Source organism: Pteropus vampyrus, unplaced genomic scaffold (assembly GCF_000151845.1).
Source record: "Pteropus vampyrus isolate Shadow unplaced genomic scaffold, Pvam_2.0 Scaffold374, whole genome shotgun sequence".
NCBI classification, from domain to species: domain Eukaryota; kingdom Metazoa; phylum Chordata; class Mammalia; order Chiroptera; family Pteropodidae; genus Pteropus; species Pteropus vampyrus.
Genome location: NW_011889155.1, coordinates 812,966 through 818,960, shown reverse-complemented (window position 1 = coordinate 818,960; position 5,995 = coordinate 812,966). Strand labels below are relative to the sequence as shown.

The 5,995-nt window shown below is 50.6% G+C and overlaps 1 long non-coding RNA gene across 1 annotated transcript in view; it reads left to right on the top strand.

The window, feature by feature from the left end:
- The first annotated feature begins 2,713 nt into the window (after positions 1–2,713).
- LOC111731438 overlaps positions 2,714–5,995 on the top strand; it is a 25,425-nt gene continuing 22,143 nt past the window's right edge. The window contains exon 1 of the long non-coding RNA XR_002777132.1: positions 2,714–2,849. This is a non-coding gene — a long non-coding RNA (uncharacterized LOC111731438). The remainder of the gene's footprint in view (positions 2,850–5,995) is intronic.

Below are 5,995 nucleotides of genomic sequence, written 5' to 3'. Positions count from 1 at the left end.
TGGACGGCAGATGCTGAGTTTAGCTGGGCTTGCTCTCACTAGCCTCCAGTGGAAAACTGCTGTTCTGTGCATCGAGCTGATTTTTTTATCACTAAAATCAAACCATAGTAGTGTTTTTTCAAATCACAGAAAAATAAAACTGAGGGATAGAATATTTTCAATTCTGTTTCTCCATATCTACTGTCTTTTGTCCAAGCCATAATTGAGTAGATGATGGTCTCTGATTTAGCCCCAAATTAAGTTTAATCCATTGATATTTCATAATGCTCTCTCCAAAGCCACTTGAGCACGTTGGGGAACGTTCGGCCGGGAACGTTCGGCCGCAGGCTCAGTACTGATTCCCACCCTTCCTGTGTCTGCAGCCTGATTATGTACAGGCTCCTCCTCACCCCTCACCCCTGTGTTCTGGGCTGACTTTCTCCCATGACTGGGACAAGCCATGGTTCTGCCTCTCTGCAGGCACTTTGCTCACAGCTTCTTTCTGCCTAGGTGATGCTTGGCCATATTTTTCATCTCCCACTCAGTCATCACCCCTTCAGAAGGTCTTCCCTGTCCTGCCCTGCCCTGCCATCTCTGCCCAAGTGGATCAAACACCCATTACAGGCTCTTATAGCACCATAAAGCTCAGCACTAATCACAGCTGAATGTTAATATTCATTTACGGGATCATTTGGTTCATGTCTGTCTTTCTTACCAGAATGTGAATTTTCCAAGGGCAGGGAGTGGGAACCGTGTGTGTGTGTGTGTGTGTGTGTGTGTGTGTGCGCGCGTGCGCGTGTGTGTGTGCGTGCGCGCGCGCAGATATGCGCACATACTTGCGCGCACATGCACATATCTGTGTTTCTTTATCATAATTTCCATTGTGTCCAGCATAGTGCTTGCACATGTTAAGCACTCAGTAAATATCTGTTGACTGAATGAGTGTATAGTGCTGTGTATTTCTTTAGAATCCTGTCAGTAGTAGTGACGTCATTTAACAGAGAAACCAAGGCCCAGAGATGTGACTTGCATTGGCCAAGGTCCTGCAGCTGGAAAGGGCAGAGCTGGGATTTGAACCCTGGTCTCCGACTCAGCCCAGGGCCTTTGTACTTCTCGAGGTTGCCAGCTTCCCTTGAGGTTTGGTGGATTAAACAAAAGCAAAAAGTTCAGAGGAAATTCACCGCAAGGCAGTGTTTACTAGAGATGACCTCACCTCCCGAGGCAGTGAAAGGCTTTGCTGAAAAGAACTGAAATACCTCTGTGATGAATGAGCTGGCTGCCAGGGCTCGGGCTGACTCATGAATAAGTTTCCGTTTTATAAGGACTTTATTGGGGCACCCTGGGCATGCCTTTTGCCCTGCGTCCAGGCCTGGGGGAGGGTAAGTGGGGTGAGTGCGGGCGGCAGGGCTCATGGCCCCCTTGGAAGCAGGGCTCTGCCAGCTGTGTGTATAAATGTGTGTGAACGCGCTTCCTCCCGTCCCTCCAGCCTTGTGTATCATCATCGATGGGCTTGCGTTAGTAGCGCCCACCCAGATTTCAGCGGGTCTGGCTGCCAGCTGCTCTTCTGGACGTCTGGTCTCTGCGAAACCTTTCCCAGGTGGGTCTGGGTGTCCTAGGGTAACCCCCGAGCCCCAAGTGCTCACAAAGCCTTGTGTCATTTACCACCGGCCCTTGCCCATGCGTCTTTTTTTTTTTTTTTTTTTTTTTGCCACCCCTCCCTCCTTCTGTGTCTTTTGTCCTTGAAGTCACTGAGGGGGCCTGGCCACAGTTGCTAGTGCCGTCTGTAAGAATATGAAGATTTGTGCCAGGAGCTGTTTTCCAATGCTCCCCGCTCACTGGGCCATGGTGTTGTGTTCTCTACTAGGGCAAGGGGTAAAGGTTGTTCTTGCTGCTTTGTCCATGCCTTGGTCCCTGCAGACAGCACTGACTCCTCCCTGCCTGGCCACCTCCTCGCAGGGCACACACACCTGTGCCACTGCCCTGACCCTATCTTCCCTCCTCCTCTTCCAAATGATCTGTGAGCTGCCCGTACAAATGGATGCCTGTGCACACTACCCACTCTCGCTAGCCAACCTATTAGACATTCTGAGCTGTGTTTATTTCTGGGCAGTGAGAACTCGAGAGACGCATCCCCCGCCCCCAGCCACTTCCATCATCCCTAATACTTCTTACAACTACCCTGGGAGGTTGGTTCATTTATCATCCACTCATTTCAGAGATGGAGAAGCTGAGGCTCAGAGAGAGGAGTAATCTGCTAAGATCTCACAGCTGAGAGGAACAAGGAAGGCCTGGGAATGGTCCTCTCTGGTCGGGTTCTTCCTTTCATCAACAGGGAATATGTAACGTATTCCCTCTGGCTCTAGCCTACTCCAGAGCTTAACATCCGGGACTCAGTTCTTGGGACTCGGGACCTGTGATGACTTTCGGAACGCAGGAAGGCCATCTCAGGAATTCTTGGCACCTGCTAATTGATGGAAATAGTTGGGGAGTGACATCATACAACGCTAGCTGATTGTGATCCATTGGCATGTGTTTGTGCTTGGGTCAGAATTGGATAATGATTAAGCCTAAGGCTGAGGGTTAGAAAGGGGAAGGGAGTGTGGGTTATGATCTAAAGCCACAAGCTTTCTCAGGTGGGAGAAAGGACAGGCAGAGCTGGAGCATGCGCACGCACGCGTGCACGCGAACACACACACGCACAGCACACGCACACGCACACGCGCACACACGCGCACACGCACACGCACGCACACACACACGCACAGTGACCACCTCCTCCAGGATCAGTCTGGGGCTTGGGGCTTTTTGTCAGGCAAACAGAGTTGATTCCATCCCATTTCTGCTGTTTCCTAGCTGTGGATCTTGGGTAAGTCCCTCCCCTATTCGAGCCCTGTCTTCCTGTCTGTAAAGTGAGAGTGTCAACCTCCGACTTCATAAGGAGTCGAGAAGGTCACATGAGATAAAGCAGATACAGGGCTTTGCCAGGAGTGATGCTCAATAAATGTAAGTTTCCGCCACATGTAATGTCAGCACTAATTTCCATCACCTTTAGAGGGAGACGGGCCCTGCGTTTGAATCTCACCTCTACCATTCCCTGGCTGTGCATTCTGGAGAAAGTCATATTTCCTGTCCAAACCCGAGCCTCATCTGTAGCAGGAGGGACGGTGACAGCTGCATGGGAGGGTTTGTAGCAAGGTTCAGATATGATAGTGGACAATGATGGTGAATGTTTACACACCTTGGCTCGGTGCCAGTGCCCTGGAGCCGGGCGTGAGTTTCTGCATTTCCCACAAGCTCTCGGTGACATGCTGCTGCTGCTCCAGGCACCACACTTTGGTGAAGTGACAGGTAAAGGTCAGTGGGATCATGAGGGAAAGTGGGTAGAGCAGAGAAACCTGCGGGGAGACTTGTAAGCTGGCTGTTGCCTTCAGGATGCCCCCTGATGGAGACAGAGCTAACAGTGATCGGGCCATGAATTGAACGTATCCGTGCTGGGGGTGGGAGATTACTTCCTGTCCCCTTGGAGCCTGAGTGCAGCGGGGAGACTGACAAGTGCCTGTTACAACCCAAATGTGAGGACTGTGGTTGGCCAAGCACAGGCCACTGTGGGTTAGAGGACAGGGCTCTCGCCAGCCTAGGAGTCAGGCAGGTGTCAAGGGTAAGAAGGAGGCAGCAGGGTGGAGGAGGGCGAGGGGGGTGTGCAGGCAGGAGCGCTCTGGGAAACCAGAGTCACACAGACACGCACCCAGGACATAGTTTATCTCTGTGTCATCATTTTACAGCCTTGTGTGAAGGAAGGCTTGGGAGGCAGGGAGAACTGGGGCCCCAGCTCTGCCATTGACATGCTGTGTCACCGACATGCTGTGTGACCTCATCAAGGGACATCCCCTCTCTGGGCTTCAGCTTTCTTTTCTGTAAGGTGGAGGTGATGCTTCCTATCTCAAGTGCTTTGGGAAGGAGACATGTAAAAATAGGAGCGTCTGGCTCCCAGCAGCTGGCCAAGCACTGTGACTTCCTTCCCCAGGCAACCCGGAAATCCAGTGTCCGAGCATGGCGGTCTCGCTTTCCCGGCGGCCTCCCTGGGCAAGGGGGGCCCTGCCCTGTGGCTCTCATATGTCTCCCCTTCTCCGCCAGCCAGGCCTTCAGGGGAGGATGGGGAGCGGGCCGGGGTCCTAGGGAGACTGGTTTCATCAGAGCCTCAGAACTTAAACCCTTGCACTGCCTGGCAAGGACCCAGAGACCTGGCTGAGATAACAGGGCCATTATCGTTGTAAACAGACTCCTCCTGGGATGAGAAGAGATGAATAGAGCAGCCTCTGTTTGTCCTTCCCTGGCATGGCACCCAGTAGTGCCCTGCCTCGCAGACTTTGGCTCAGCTGCAGTGACCTGGAGCTGACCTGCCTTCAGAGCTGCCTCTCCGTGCCTACCCTCCCCCAACTTCCTATCCTCACCCCGCTTTGCCTGGTTATCTGTTTATTCCTCATCCTCAAGTTTATCTCTTTACCCAGAGGGGTGGCACGGTGTGGCAGAAAAGGGAATGGAAATTGGCCTGAATCTCTGGGGTTCGATCCTCTGGGGAGATCAACTGTCCCGGTTTGCCTGGGACTGAGGGGTTCCTGAGACACAGGACTTCCAGGTGTAAAACAGGGACGATTCCAGGAAAATTGAGATGAGTTGGTCACTCTACTTACTTCTCTGTGCCTCATCTGTAAAATGGGGACAATTATCATCTGTTGGGAGGGTTAAGTGGGTTAATGCAAGGAAGCATCTAGCACACGGTAAGTCACCAGTGATGGTTTTAGTTACTTACTTCTGTGACTAGAGGAAATCACAGGGCTTCGACTTTGGGTTTCTCGCCTCCCTTATTCCCACAATCTTTCGAAACTGATGCCTAAGCAGATTTGGGTAGTGTCTGTGTTTGAGAGATCGTTAAACTCGATTGTTGTGCTTTTGCCCCCAATGCCTTTTGATTGACAAGGCTAAAACAATGACCAGAGGTAGGTTAGTAAAGAGATGGACCGGAAGCCAGGAGGTTAGGCCCATTCTCAACTCTGCCACTAACTTGCTGTGTGACTGTGGGCAAGTCGTGTTGCCTCTCTGGGCCTCAGTTTCCCTATCTACAAAATGGAGGGTTGGACCGCATGATCTCTAAGTGTCTCTAAGTGCACCTGCTCACTCTACCACTCAGTGATGCTATGCTACTGATGCTCATTACCCTGCACGCTGTTATCGAGAAAGCAGTGAAGATGGGATAGTTTGGTTGGTGTCAGTAAAAGGCTGAGGAGAACAGAGCCAAGTTTTTGGCACCTTATTAAGCACCAGTTTAAGAATTTTTAAATGGCGTAAGATGAAAAAAGACAAAGGCATCTTACAGATAGAGCAGTTTGTTGATGTCTGCAAAGCTGGCTGGGCAGTCTCCTGATGCCAGGCTACTGGACACTTGTTTACTCACACCTTCGTTTAACTGTTCATTCATGTGTTCCTTCCTCCCTTCATTTGTTCATTCATATTTTTATTGAGTGATTCACTTAGTGATCGATAGCATGGATTCTGAAGCTGATTTGCTTGGGTTCAAATTCCAGCTCAGATGATTATCAGTTATATTATCTCGGCAAGTTACTTGAGTTCTCTGCATCTCTGTTTCCTCGTCTGTAACATGGAGACAACAGAAGTGCCCACCTGTGGGCATGGTTTTTGTGTTAAATATGCTAATATATGTAAAGTTCTTCAACCAGTGCCTGGCATCTACAAAGTGCGAGATATATTTAGTTATTATTATTTTTTTTTCCCATTTACTAATAGGTGGCAGGCATTGGTCCAGACAGTCACTAGAAATTCAAATATGAAAGGCATTCCCCACCTTGAGGAGGCCAAAGAGAATACACGGGCAATAACAAAGTCACATGGTCAGTGTTTTGCAGGTAGGCACGGAGTGCTATGGGAACAAGGAGGAGAGGTACCCAGCCCGGATGGGATGGGCTCGAGAAAGGGGTGTGTGCCCAGGAAGGCTTCCTGG